Raw genomic sequence first — 15,282 nt, 5'->3', positions numbered from 1 at the left:
TTGGCCAGTAGTCCAGACTGCCACATTCCTGGGTGCCACTCCACCTTCAGGAACCCAGGTGGCATGAAGTGGACATTGGCCAGTAGTCCAGACTACCACATCCCTGGGTACCACTCCACCTCCAGGAACCCAGATGGCATGAAGTGGACATTGGCCAGTAGTCCAGACTGCCACATCCCTGGGTGCCACTCCACCTTCAGGAACCCAGATGACATGAAGTGGACATTGGCCAGTAGTTCAGACTGCCACATCCCTGGGTGCCACTCCACATCCAGGAACCCAGGTGGCATGAAGTGGACATTGGCCAGTAGTCCAGACTACCACATCCCTGGGTACCACTCCACCTCCAGGAACCCAGATGGCATGACGTGGACATTGGCCAATAGTCCAGACTACCACATCCCTGGGTGCCCCTCCACCTTCAGGAACCCAGATGGCATGAAGTGGACATTGGCCAGTAGTCCATACTGCCACATCCCTGGGTACCACTCCTCCTTCAGGGACCCAGATGGCATGAAGTGGACATTGGCCAGTAGTCCAGACTGCCAAATCCCTGGGTGCCACTCCACCTCCAGGAACCCAGGTGAAATGAAGTGGACATTGGCCATTAGTCCTGACTGCCACATCTCTGGGTACCACTCCACCTCCAGGAACCCAGATGGCATGATGTGGACATTGGCCAATAGTCCAGACTACCACATCCCTGGGTGCCACTCCACCTCCAGGAACCCAGGTGACATGAAGTGGACATTGGCCATTAGTCCAGGCTACCACATCCCTGGGTGCCACTCCACATCCAGGAACCCAAGTTTCATGAAGTGGACATTGGCCAGTAGTCCATACTGCCACATCCCTGGGTACCACTCCTCCTTCAGGGACCCAGATGGCATGAAGTGGACATTGGCCAGTAGTCCAGACTGCCAAATCCCTGGGTGCCACTCCACCTCCAGGAACCCAGGTGAAATGAAGTGGACATTGGCCATTAGTCCTGACTGCCACATCTCTGGGTACCACTCCACCTCCAGGAACCCAGATGGCATGAAGTGGACATTGGCCAGTAGTCCAGACTGCCAAATCCCTGGGTGCCACTCCACCTCCAGGAACCCAGGTGACATGAAGTGGACATTGGCCATTAGTCCTGACTGCCACATCCCTGGGTACCACTCCACCTCCAGGAACCCAGATGGCATGATGTGGACATTGGCCAATAGTCCAGACTACCACATCCCTGGGTGCCACTCCACCTTCAGGAACCCAGGTGGCATGAAGTGGACATTAGTCTTGGCTTCTCTTGTGGTTTTTGTTCTGCATTGTTTTTATACCATTGTGTTATTTATATTTTTCATAGTTTATAAAAGTTTCTTCTTGTTTCTACTGTTGGTACAAATGTTGGTTGTGCATGTTGGCCCTGTACCTGCAGGTGGAGCCCCTTCTGTTATTTAAAACCAATAGTAAAGCCACTCATGTTACTGAAGTCGAGCAGGCTGTGTGTTTTAGGGGTGATTCCATCTGTTAAGTATTTGTTTGCAAAATGTATTATCCATAAAGTGAGTAAATACCGAGGGGCACTTACAGGTCCCAGCTGTATATGTACACTGAGGACCTCAGTTGTGATGACATTATATTATGAATGACTTAGGATTAAAGACTTTTTAGGTAGGGAGGAAAAGTGGTTCATACGTAATCATGATAACATTTAAAGGGGACCTCCACCTTATGAATGTAACACAAGTTTGGTCTTTTCCTATGAGGCGTCAATGACTCTGCTCGTACACTCACTTATCATCAGTGGTTCCACTGGAGATGTGAACAATTAATCTTTTATCAACAGAAGTCCCACACAGGTCACCCGTGATCTCTGATCGTATTGCGCCGTGTATCCGCCCACTTGTCATTTATGTGCTAAAACTGGTATAATACTGCAGTACCATATACAGGTACCCCACTATAGAGGCCATTCGCTTTGACAGTCTATATCTATGGGACAACCAAACTGTGTTTCATGATGGAAAGATCCAAGGATCGAGCAGGTTATGTTCATTTTTTCATTTTCTTTCCTTCCAATGAGTGGCAATCCCCAGTCCAGAAGAATTGAGCATCGGAACAGTTGTATATCGGGTCAAATATATTCCTGGTTCATGAAAAGGTAATGTGTTATATTCTTTCTGTTTCAGAAAACCTGTAGAAGAGGGCCCAATACTGACCCTTGTGGTACCACACAAATAACTGACCTCTTCAATACTGACCCCTGTGGATATCCCACTAGTAACTGAAACAACTCCAATACTGACCCCTGTGGTATCCAAATTCTGTGACCCCTTCCAATGATGACCCCCTGTGATACCTCAATATTAACTGGGTGTTAGGCGTCAGGTTTCTGCGTCTGCTCTGCAGGAATCCAGAGCCTCACATTCTGCGGTCTCCTGCTGTCTTTCTACTGCAGAGGAGATTACTTTGCAGCAGACCGCTCCAGAGACTAAGTCCCTCTGTGCTCCTACTGAGCATGCTCATGAGACGATCTCCCATTGGAGATCGGGAGTCATGTGTCCAGGTCCTGCTCCAGATCTCATTGGTCCATCTCGGAGATCTGGAAGGTCCCGGCTGCTATAAAAAGCGCTCATGGCCGTTCCGCCATGCGCCAGTATAGACTATACTTGCTATGTGTGAATGGTGACGTATGTATGATTCTGGTGACTGATATTACACATGTGGATAGGGAATTAGTTCAGTAGTCTGCGCCAGTCAGTGGCAAGCCTTAGGCCACTGTGCACACCGCACCTCTGCGCTAGCGTCCGACATTGCGCCTGCTTTGTAGCTATGTTGTCCTGCGGCGCACTGCAGTTGCAGCCCTTCTTGGCGTCCGCAGTAGCGACGCCGCACACACGGTAGGTCTAGACGGACGCAGCCCCTCTGCCTTGGGTCCTGCTCCTGTGACCTTATACCGAGTGTGCATTTCCCTGTGGTCTGTGACACTAACAGGCTCAGCGTTTTCGTATGTTTTTGTTGCGGCGCCTCTGTGTGTGAACAGAGCCCGCTCTGCGCACTTTGGGTGAAGTTGAACCCGTGCGCATTATACCGCCATATTGCTCGTCTGCCATTACTCAGCAGCGGTGTAACACCTACTGCACGGTGGACCCCGAGCGGCGAACGCACTTTATTATTATTTTTATTTAGTGCGTTCCGCCGTTCCTAACATCGGGACCCCTCCAATACTGACCCCAGTGGTAGCCACTGGTAACATGCACCACTGTAAGGCTGACCTGATCAGTACCCCACTAGGACCCCTCTAGTACTGATATTGGCTGCACCCCACTAGTAACTGACCCCTCAAACACTGAAGCCTGTGGTATCCACATTCTGTGACATCACCAATACTGAACAACGTGGCACCCAACTAATAACTGACCGCTTCCAATACTGAGCTCAGTGATACTCCATTAGTAACTAGGACCCCTACAAGTACTGACCTCCGCAGTACCGCACTAGGAACAATGGCCCCGCCAAGGACTGCCTTACATGGTACCCCACTATCAACTGGGACCCCTCCAATACTGACCCCTGTGGTACCCACTAGTAACTGGGACCCCTCCAATACTGACCCCTGTGGTACCCACTAGTAACTATGACGCCTTCAATACTGACCCTGGGGTACCCCAATAGTAACTGGGACCCTTCCAATACTGACCAGTATAATACCCCACTAGTAACTGACACCACTCCAATACTAATCATTATGATACCCCACTACTAACTTGGACCCCCTCCAATGCTGGCCATTCTGTTGCCCCACTAGTAACTGGGACCCCTCGAATACTGACCATTTTGATACCCCACAAGTTACTGGAGCCTCTCCATTACTGATCACTCTGATACCCCACAAGTAACCGGGACCCCTCCAATACTGACCACTCTGGTACTCCACTAGTTACCTGAACCCCTCCAATACTGACCACTCTGACACCCCACTAGTAATTGGGACCCCTCCAATACCACTCTGATACCCCACTAATAACTGGGACCCCTCCAATACCACTCTGATACCCCACTAGTAACTGGGACCCCTCCCATATCGACCATTCTAATACACCACTAGTAACTGGGACCCTTCCACTACCAAACTCTGTGGTACCTAACTAATAACTGACCCCCTCCAATACTGACCTCTTTGAATCTCCACTAGTAACTAGGACCTCTCCAAGCACTGACCTCTTCAAGAACTTGGACCCCTTCAACATTGATTCCTGTGTTACCCCACTAGGTAACAGGCAACATCCACGATCCACGCCTTATCCTGGTCCAGTCAGGAACGTACCTCCGCATAGATGCCGACCAGATTGGCCTGACAAGACCGACTGCTCATAATCCCATGTTTCTTGAGAAACTCCAGGAAACGCCGTATCTTAGAAAAACACAATTAAGATTATACTTACCGGCCTGTAGTTTTTAAGGGGGCCAACACTATCATTTTTAGAGAATCCGGTGATCCGGTGTCGGTATGTGAGCAGGGTTGTGAAGGGGGCTGGGCTTGCTGACTGCTCATTTCAATAGCTAGGCCAGCCTCCTGCTCATGGAAGATGAATAGGAAGAGAAGGAGGCTGAGTTAGGCACTGAAATAAGCAGACAGTCAGCCTACTTTACAGGCAGCATCGGTCGTATACCAACAAAGGGTTTGACACAGAAATAAGCAGACAGTCAGCCTACTTTACAGGCAGCATCGGTCGTATACCAACAAAGGGTTTGGCACAGAAATAAGCAGACAGTCAGCCTACTTTACAGACAGCATGGGTCGTATACAAACAAAGGGTTTGGCACTGAAATAAGCAGACAGTCAGCCTACTTTACAGGCAGCACTGGTCATATACCAACAAAGGGATACTCTATCCGATCTTTTTTTACTGCCCCTCAGTCACGGCACTACAGGGGTCTATTTCACACAATGAATGCACCAGGAGGAGTTTTACTCAATATTGATGATATATCCATAGCATCACTCATCAATATCAGATAGGTGGGGGGGCGACACGTGGTGGGGAAAGGACTGTGATCGCTGCCGGAGGTCATAACAGCTGATCGGTGAGGGTTTTGGATGTTGGACCCCCACCAATTTCATATGGATGACCTATACCAAGGTTTGGTCATTAATATATACTGCTCAAAAAATAAAGGGAACACTTAAACAACAAAATGTAACTCCAAGTCAGTCACACTTCTGTGAAATCAACACTAATTGTGATTCAATTTCTCCTGCTGTTGTGGAATAAACAGGTAGAAATGATAGGAAAGTCACTAACATCCATGTGTCTGCTCAGTAAGAGTGTCTAGTGTTCCCTTTTTTTTAGCAGTATATATAATCTTCTATATATATATAAAATTGAATGTATGTATGTGTGTATGTGTGTGTATCATCAACCAATCACGAAGCATCTTTCATTTCACCAGAGCTGTTTAAAAGAAGTTGAGCTGTGATTGGTTGCTATGAGCAACAGTTTTCCCACTCCACGTCAACACCTCAGCAGATACTGACCGGGTGGAAGAAATCTAGCATCCCCGGGAACATAAGCTCCCAGCCATTGTCTGCCCCCCAGAAAGGAGCAAAGAGTACATGACGGAAATGAATCCCCCCCTCCAGTGCTCATATCCCCATCACACATCCCCCATCCCATAGGCACATCTTCCCTCTTAAAAGGATCTTTGGTATGGAAGTTAGGGCAAATCCATCCAGCGCTTTGGTTTTGACCCCAGGCCTCTCTTAAAGGGATCCCCGGTATGGAAATTAGGGCAAATCCACCCTGCGCTCTGGTACTAACCCCAGGCTCTCTTAAAGTGATCTCCGTTATGCATTTAGGGCAAATCCCTCAGCGCTTTGGTTCTGACCCCAAGCCTCTCTTAAAGGAATCCCCAGAATGGAAGTTAGGACCGTTCCACTCAGAGCTCTGGTTCTGACCCCAGGCTTACGGGATGATGTGGGATATTAGGGGTAGTAGTCCGGTGGCTCTGGCTGACGGGATGATGTGGAATATTAGGGGTAGTAGTCCGGTGCCTCTGGCTGACGGGATGATGTGGGATATTAGGGGTAGTAGTCCGGTGGCTCTGGCTGACGGGATGATGTGGGATATTAGGGGTAGTAGTCCGGTGGATCTGGCTGACGGGATGATGTGGGATATTAGGGGTAGTAGTCCGGAGGCTCTGGCTGACGGGATGATGTGGGATAATAGGGGTAGTAGTCCGGTGGCTCTGGCTGACGGGATGATGTGGGATATTAGGGGTAGTAGTCCGGTGGCTCTGGCTTACGGGATGATGTGGGATATTAGGGGTAGTAGTCCGGTAGCTCTGGCTGACGGGATGATGTGGGATATTAGGGGTAGTAGTCCGGTGGCTCTGGCTGATGGGATGATGTGGGATATTAGAGGTAGTAGTCCGGTGGCTCTGGCTGACGGAATGATGTGGGATATTAGGGGTAGTAGTCCGGTGGCTCTGGCTGACGGGATGATGTGGGATATTAGTGGTAGTAGTCCGGTGGCTCTGGCTGACGGGATGATGTGGGATATTAGTGGTAGTAGTCCGGTGGCTCTGGCTGACGGGATGATGTGGTATATTAGGGGTAGTAGCCCGGTAGCTCTGGCTGACGGGATGATGTGGGATATTAGGGGTAGTAGTCCGGTGGCTCTGGCTGACGGGATGATGTGGTATATTAGGGGTAGTAGCCCGGTAGCTCTGGCTGACGGGATGATGTGGGATATTAGAGGTAGTAGTCCGGTGGCTCTGGCTGACGGAATGATGTGGGATATTAGGGGTAGTAGTCCGGTGGCTCTGGCTGACGGGATGATGTGGGATATTAGTGGTAGTAGTCCGGTGGCTCTGGCTGACGGGATGATGTGGGATATTAGTGGTAGTAGTCCGGTGGCTCTGGCTGACGGGATGATGTGGGATATTAGGGGTAGTAGCCCGGTAGCTCTGGCTGACGGGATGATGTGGGATATTAGGGGTAATAGTCCGGTGGCTCTGGCTGATGGGATGATGTGGGATATTAGGGGTAGTAGTCCGGTGGCTCTGGCTGACGGGATGATGTGGGATATTAGTGGTAGTAGTCCGGTGGCTCTGGCTGACGGGATGATGTGGGATATTAGCAGTGGCGTAGCAACTGTTTGTGGCGCCCGGGGCAGTCGAAAAATTTGCCGCCCCTTTGGTCGTTGATAATCCGGAAGCATCCGAAGAGCCCACACTACACTCAAAGATCTAATTTTTACTCTGCTACTAACTCTGCTGTTATTATTTCTAGACTTTCATCTTCTTGCAGTTCTCTATATATATATGTATGTATTAGCTTGATGATGCTGGATGAAGACCTAATGGCTTTTTTAATAATTTAATAATGTGACAGACCTTACATATTGGATTATATAGAGCCCTGGGAAAGCTTCCTTTCTAGTGGAGGAGCTGATGGACTGGTAGTTTGGTCACCGGCTCCTCGATCAGCAGTCATTTTATATCTAAAAAGAGAGGGGACTATGTAATAAAAGAGGGCGCTGTAAATAACAAAATTAACAAGAATACACTATGTAAGAGACAGCACTATACATAACAGCAGAGGAAGCTATATAATAAGGGACGGCATCATATATAACTAGAGGATGGTACATAATAAAGGATGGTGTTATACATAATAAAAGAGGAAACTGTGTAACTAAGGATGGTGTTATACAGAATTAGTGAGTACACTATATTGTCATGATCCAGGACGGGATTTCGCTTTGACCCGTCCTGGTCAGACTATGGGTTAATTGTGCTGCCTCTCTCTGGCAGCAGGAGGCTATTTAGTGCTCACTGGACCTGGGTCCGGTGTCAGTTATACTCCTGCCCTCGGCTGAGTTAAGTGACCTCTTGTATACGTGTGCCTTGTGCCTGATATCTTGCTTGCTTGTTCGGTTGTGATCTGGTTCTGTCCGTGTTACGAGTTCTGCCTGACCCTCTTGTACTGCGCTACCTCTCGTGTATGACTCTCTGCTTGTGACCCGACTTCTCTCTGCTCGTCCCCTTGGTACCACGTCGCCCTCTTGTGTATGACCTTTGGCTCTGTCTGACTACCCTTCTGTTTGTCCCTCCTGTACCTCGTTTGCCCGTACTGCTGTGACCTCTGTTTTGCCTGACTCTGAGTTGTTGTATGGTGTCCTGTCATATCTGAATACAGGACGCTAAGCCCCGCCCCCTTGCAGTCACATGACCATAGGTCCCGTGCAGACTATTCAGTTTCAGTGTCCGCAGGTCCTATGCCTCTTTACTTTCCAGCGCTGACTGGACCCTGACACTATTAGCCTGAAGCACGCATGGTCCCCTGCTGCCCTGCTCCCCAGGTAACTTTCAGCACTGCTTCTGTACTCAGGACACACGCACTGGCTCTATGAGCAAGTGCAGTGCGGTGTCTCTGACATATATACTAAGGGACTGTGTTAGACATAGTGAGTACCAATGGCGGATCTTAATAGGGGCGGATGGGGCGGTCGCCCCGGGCCCAAGGTTTTTTGGGGGCCCAGGGCACTGGCGTAGCGTGGTGGGGGGGGCGGGGGGGCGGTCCGCCCCAGGCGGCATGTGTGTGGGGGCGGCGCGGCAGCAGCAATTCCACCCTGCAGTGCAGTGCAGCGGCGGGCAGGGAGCGATGCGATCACGGCAGCTCCGCTGCCTGCAAGAGTGAATAGCAGGAGCGGAGCGGCAAGGGTCCGTCCTGCTTCCTGCCCGGAGGCCGCGCTTCCTGTTTCACACAGAGGAGCGCCGCTGAATGACGTCATCATTCAGCGGCCGCTGCTGTGTGAGGGAGGAAGCTCGGGCGATGCTGCGGACAGGTGAGAGGAGAGAGGTGGTGTCTTGTGTGTATGTATGTATGTCTGTGTGTGTGTGTGTATATGTCTGTGTGTATGATGGAGCAGGCAATGATGGGAGTGATGGTCTAGAAGGCAGTGATGGGGTGAAGGAGCAGACAATGATGGGGTGATGGAGCAGGCAATGATGGGGGTGATGGAGCAGGCAGTGATGGGGTGATGGAGCAGGCAATGAGGGGAGTGATGGGGTGATGGAGCAGGCAATGATGGGGGTGATGGAGCAGACAATGATGGGGTGATGGAGCAGGCAATGATGGGGGTGATGGAGCAGGCAGTGATGGGGTGATGGAGCAGGCAATGAGGGGAGTGATGGGGTGATGGAGCAGGCAATGATGGGGGTGATGGAGCAGACAATGATGGGGTGATGGAGCAGGCAATGATGGGGGTGATGGAGCAGGCAGTGATGGGGTGATGGAGCAGGCAATGATGGGAGTGATGGGGGTGATGGAGCAGGCAATTATGGGGTGATGGAGCAGACAATGATGGGGGTGATGGAGCAGGCAATGATGGGGTGATGGAGCGTGATTTTGTGCGTATTGGCCGTAGGCCTACAGCTTATGTGCAACGTCTTTTTAGGCCATGTCCACACGTGGTGGAATGGTGGCGGGTTTTCCGTATGGACCCGCAGCAAACCAAGTGCTGCGGTCCGTACGGCTGTCAATTCCCGCACGGGGACCGCAGCGCTCAGGTGGGAAGGGGGGTACAGGGGCCCAGGTTTTATGAACAGCCCCGGGCCCATAGTCCACTTAATCCGCCACTGGTGAGTACACTATATACTAAGGGACTGTGTTAGACATAATAAATGATAATGTCTTCCTCCACCTCCCCCTGTTCCTAAGGCCATTATAAGTCCCCCTTCCTCCCATCCCAATCCCCCACACCCCTCATTGTCCTCCTCCCCTCACATCCCATTATTGTCCTCTCCCTCACCCCATCATTGCCCTCTTCACCACCTCCATCATTTTCTTCTCCCCCACCACTATCTTTGCTTTCTCCCCCACCACTCCCATCATTGCCCATTCCACCACCTCCCTCCATCATTTCCTCCTCCTCCACCACCCCCATTTATTGCCCTTTCCACCACCACCGTCATTGCATTCTCCCCCACCACCCCATCATCATTTATTTTTCCCCCACCACCCCATCATTGCCCTCTCCATCACCCCCATCTTTGCCTTCTCCCCATCACCCCCCCTTGCCTTCTCCCCATCATTGCCTTCTCCTTCACCCTATCACTGCCTTCTCCCCATCACTCCCATCATTGCCTGCTCCATCACCCCATCATTGTCTTCTCCCCATCACTCCCATCATTGCCTGCTCCATCACCCCATCATTGTCTTCTCCCCATCACTCCCATCATTGCCTTCTCCATCACCCCATCACTCCCATCATTGCCTGCTCCATCACCCCATCACTCCCATCATTGCCTGCTCCATCACCCCATCACTCCCATCACCCCCATCATTGCCTGCTCCATCACTCCCATCATTGCCTTCTCCTTCACCCCATCACTGCCTTCTCCCCATCACTCCCATCATTGCCTGCTCCACCTCATCACTCCCATCATTGTCTGCTCCATCACCCCCATCATTGCCTGCTCCATCACTCCCATCATTGCCTGCTCCATCACTCCCATCATTGCCTGCTCCATCACCCCATCATTGTCTTCTCCCCATCACTCCCATCATTGCCTGCTCCATCACCCCATCATTGTCTTCTCCCCATCACTCCCATCATTGCCTGCTCCATCACCCCATCATTGTCTTCTCCCCATCACTCCCATCATTGCCTTCTCCATCACCCCATCACTCCTATCATTGCCTGCTCCATCACCCCATCATTGTCTGCTCCATCACCCCCATCATTGCCTGCTCCTTCACCCCATCACTGCCTTCTCTGCATCACCCCCATCATGGCCTTCTCCCATTACCCCCTCATGGCCTTCTCCCATCACCCCAGGCCCAGGCATTATGGCCTAGTCTCCCCATCACAGTCTTCTCATGTCCCCATCTCCTCCAGGGCCAGGCTAACCTACAGACAGACATACACACACACACATACACAGACAGACATACACACACACACATACACAGACAGACATACACACATACATATACATACACACACAGACAGACATATACACAGACACCACCTCTCTCCTCTCACCTGTCCGCAGCATCGCCCGCGCTTCCTCGCTCACACAGCAGCGGCCGCTGAATGATGACGTCATTCAGCGGCGCTTCTGTGTCAAACAGGAAGCGCAGCATCCGGGCAGGAAGCAGGACGGAACCTTGCAGCTCCGCTCCTGCTATTCCCACTTGCAGGCAGAAGAGCTGCTGTGATTGCTCCCTGCCCGCCGCTGCACTCCACTGTGCCTCAGCCTCACTGCCTCTGCGCTTCTCCCAAAGAGAGAAATTGCTGCTGCCGCGCCGCCCCCACACATGTGCCACCTGGGGCGGACCGCCCCCCCCCCCCCGCTACGCCACTGGATATTAGTGGTAGTAGTCCAGTAGCTCTGGCTGATGGGATGATGTGGGATATTAGTGGTAGTAGTCCAGTAGCTCTGGCTGATGGGATGATGTGGGATATTAGGGGTAGTAGTCCGGTAGCTCTGGCTGATGGGATGATGTGGGATATTAGGGGTAGTAGTCCGGTGGCTCTGGCTGACGGGATGATGTGGGATATTAGGGGTTATAGTCCGGTAGCTCTGGCTGACGGGATGATGTGGGATATTAGTGGTAGTAGTCCAGTAGCTCTGGCTGATGGGATGATGTGGGATATTAGGGGTAGTAGTCCGGTGGCTCTGGCTGACGGGATGATGTGGGATATTAGGGGTTATAGTCCGGTGGCTCTGGCTGACGGGATGATGTGGGATATTAGGGGTAGTAGTCCGGTGGCTCTAGCTGACGGGATGATGTGGGATATTAGGGGTAGTAGTCCGGTGACTCTGGCTGACGGGATGATGTGGGAAATTAGGGGTAGTAGTCCGGTAGCTCTGGCTGACGGGATGATGTGGGATATTAGGGGTAGTAGTCCGGTGGCTCTGGCTGATGGGATGATGTGGGATATTAGGGGTAGTAGTCCGGTGGCTCTGGCTGACGGGATGATGTGGGAAATTAGTGGTAGTAGTCCGGTAGCTCTGGCTGACGGGATGATGTGGGATATTAGGGGTAGTAGTCCGGTGGCTCTGGCTGACGGGATGATGTGGAATATTAGGGGTAGTAGTCCGGTAGCTCTGGCTGACGGGATGATGTGGGATATTAGGGGTAGTAGTCCGGTGGCTCTGGCTGACGGGATGATGTGGGATATTAGGGGTAGTAGTCCGGTAGCTCTGGCTGATAGGATGATGTGGGATATTAGGGGTAGTAGTCCGGCGGCTGTGACGGGATGATGTGGGATATTAGGGGTAGTAGTCCGGTGGCTCTGGCTGATGGGATGATGTGGGATATTAGGGGAAGTAGTCCGGTGGCTCTAGCTGACGGGATGATGTGGGATAATAGGGGTAGTAGTCCGTTAGCTCTGGCTGACGGGATGATGTGGGATATTAGGGGTTGTAGTCCGGTAGCTCTGGCTGACGGGATGATGTGGAATATTAGGGGTAGTAGTCCGGTGGATCTGGCTGACGGGATGATGTGGGATATTAGGGGTAGTAGTCCGGTGGCTCTGGCTGACGGGATGATGTGGGATATTAGGGGTAGTAGTCCGGTGGCTCTAGCTGACGGAATGATGTGGGATATTAGGGGTAGTAGTCCGGTGACTCTGGCTGACGGGATGATGTGGGAAATTAGGGGTAGTAGTCCGGTGGCTCTGGCTGACGGGATGATGTGGGATATTAGGGGTTGTAGTCCGGTGGCTCTGGCTGACGGGATGATGTGGGATATTAGGGGTTGTAGTCCGGTGGCTCTGGCTGACGGGATGATGTGGGATATTAGGGGTAGTAGTCCGGTGGCTCTAGCTGACGGGATGATGTGGGATATTAGGGGTAGTAGTCCGGTGGTTCTGGCTGACGGGATGATGTGGGATATTAGAGGTAGTAGTCCGGTGGCTCTGGCTGACGGGATGATGTGGGATATTAGGGGTAGTAGTCTGGTGGCTCTGGCTGACGGGATGATGTGGGATATTAGGAGTAGTAGTCCGGTGACTCTGGCTGACGGGATGATGTGGCAAATTAGGGGTAGTAGTCCGGTAGCTCTGGCTGACGGGATGATGTGGGATATTAGGGGTAGTAGTCCGGTGGCTCTAGCTGACGGGATGATGTGGGATATTAGGGGTAGTAGTCCGGTGGCTCTGGCTGACGGGATGATGTGGGATATTAGGGGTTGTAGTCCGGTGGCTCTGGCTGACGGGATGATGTGGGATATTAGGGGTTGTAGTCCGGTGGCTCTGGCTGACGGGATGATGTGGGATATTAGGGGTAGTAGTCCGGTGGCTCTAGCTGACGGGATGATGTGGGATATTAGGGGTAGTAGTCCGGTGGCTCTGGCTGACGGGATGATGTGGGATATTAGAGGTAGTAGTCCGGTGGCTCTGGCTGACGGGATGATGTGGGATATTAGGGGTAGTAGTCTGGTGGCTCTGGCTGACGGGATGATGTGGGATATTAGGAGTAGTAGTCCGGTGACTCTGGCTGACGGGATGATGTGGGAAATTAGGGGTAGTAGTCCGGTAGCTCTGGCTGACGGGATGATGTGGGATATTAGGGGTAGTAGTCCGGTGGCTCTGGCTGATGGGATGATGTGGGATATTAGGGGTAGTAGTCCGGTGGCTCTGGCTGACGGGATGATGTGGGAAATTAGTGGTAGTAGTCCGGTAGCTCTGGCTGACGGGATGATGTGGGATATTAGGGGTAGTAGTCCGGTGGCTCTGGCTGACGGGATGATGTGGAATATTAGGGGTAGTAGTCCGGTGGGTCTGGATGACGGGATGATGTGGGATATTAGGGGTAGTAGTCCGGTGGCTCTGGCTGACGGGATGATGTGGGAAATTAGTGGTAGTAGTCCGGTAGCTCTGGCTGACGGGATGATGTGGGATATTAGGGGTAGTAGTCCGGTGGCTCTGGCTGACGGGATGATGTGGAATATTAGGGGTAGTAGTCCGGTGGGTCTGGATGACGGGATGATGTGGGATATTAGGGGTAGTAGTCCGGTAGCTCTGGCTGACGGGATGATGTGGGAAATTAGTGGTAGTAGTCCGGTAGCTCTGGCTGACGGGATGATGTGGGATATTAGGGGTAGTAGTCCGGTGGCTCTGGCTGACGGGATGATGTGGAATATTAGGGGTAGTAGTCCGGTAGCTCTGGCTGACGGGATGATGTGGGATATTAGGGGTAGTAGTCCGGTGGCTCTGGCTGACGGGATGATGTGGGATATTAGGGGTAGTAGTCCGGTGGCTCTGGCTGACAGGATGATGTGGGATATTAGGGGTAGTAGTCCGGTGGCTCTGGCTGATGGGATGATGTGGGATATTAGGGGTAGTAGTCCGGTGGCTCTGGCTGACGGGATGATGTGGGATATTAGGGGTAGTAGTCCAGTAGCTCTGGCTGATGGGATGATGTGGGATATTAGGGGTAGTAGTCCGGTGGCTCTGGCTGACGGGATGATGTGGGATATTAGGGGTAGTAGTCCGGTGGCTCTGGCTGATGGGATGGTGTGGGATATTAGGGGTAGTAGTCCGGTGGCTCTGGCTGACGGGATGATGTGGGATATTAGGGGTAGTAGTCCGGTGGCTCTGGCTGATGGGATGATGCGGGATATTAGGGGTAGTAGTCCGGTGGCTCTGGCTGATGGGATGATGTGGGATATTAGGGGTAGTAGTCCGGTGGCTCTGGCTGATGGGATGATGTGGGATATTAGGGGTAGTAGGCCGGTGGCTCTGGCTGATGGGATGGTGTGGGATATTAGGGGTAGTAGTCCGGTGGCTCTGGCTGACGGGATGATGTAGGATATTAGGGGTAGTAGTCCGGTGGCTCTGGCTGATGGGATGATGCGGGATATTAGGGGTAGTAGTCCGGTGGCTCTGGCTGATGGGATGATGTGGGATATTAGGGGTAGTAGTCCGGTGGCTCTGGCTGACGGGATGATGTGGGATATTAGGGGTAGTAGGCCGGTGGCTCTGGCTGACGGGATGATGTGGGATATTAGGGGTAGTAGTCCGGTGGCTCTGGCTGATGGGATGATGTGGGATATTAGGGGTAGTAGTCCGGTGGCTCTGGCTGATGGGATGATGTGGGATATTAGGGGTAGTAGTCCGGTGGCTCTGGCTGACGGGATGATGTGAGATATTAGGGGTAGTAGTCCGGTGGCTCTGGCTGACGGGATGATGTGGGATATTAGGGGTAGTAGTCCGGTGGCTCTGGCTGATGGGATGATGTGGGATATTAGGGGTAGTAGGCCGGTGGCTCTGGCTGATG

Source organism: Dendrobates tinctorius, unplaced genomic scaffold (assembly GCF_039654945.1).
Source record: "Dendrobates tinctorius isolate UK_male_01 unplaced genomic scaffold, ASM3965494v1 ptg000020l, whole genome shotgun sequence".
In the NCBI taxonomy this organism is placed as follows: Eukaryota; Metazoa; Chordata; class Amphibia; order Anura; family Dendrobatidae; genus Dendrobates; species Dendrobates tinctorius.
Note: the sequence above shows the minus strand (reverse complement) of the source record.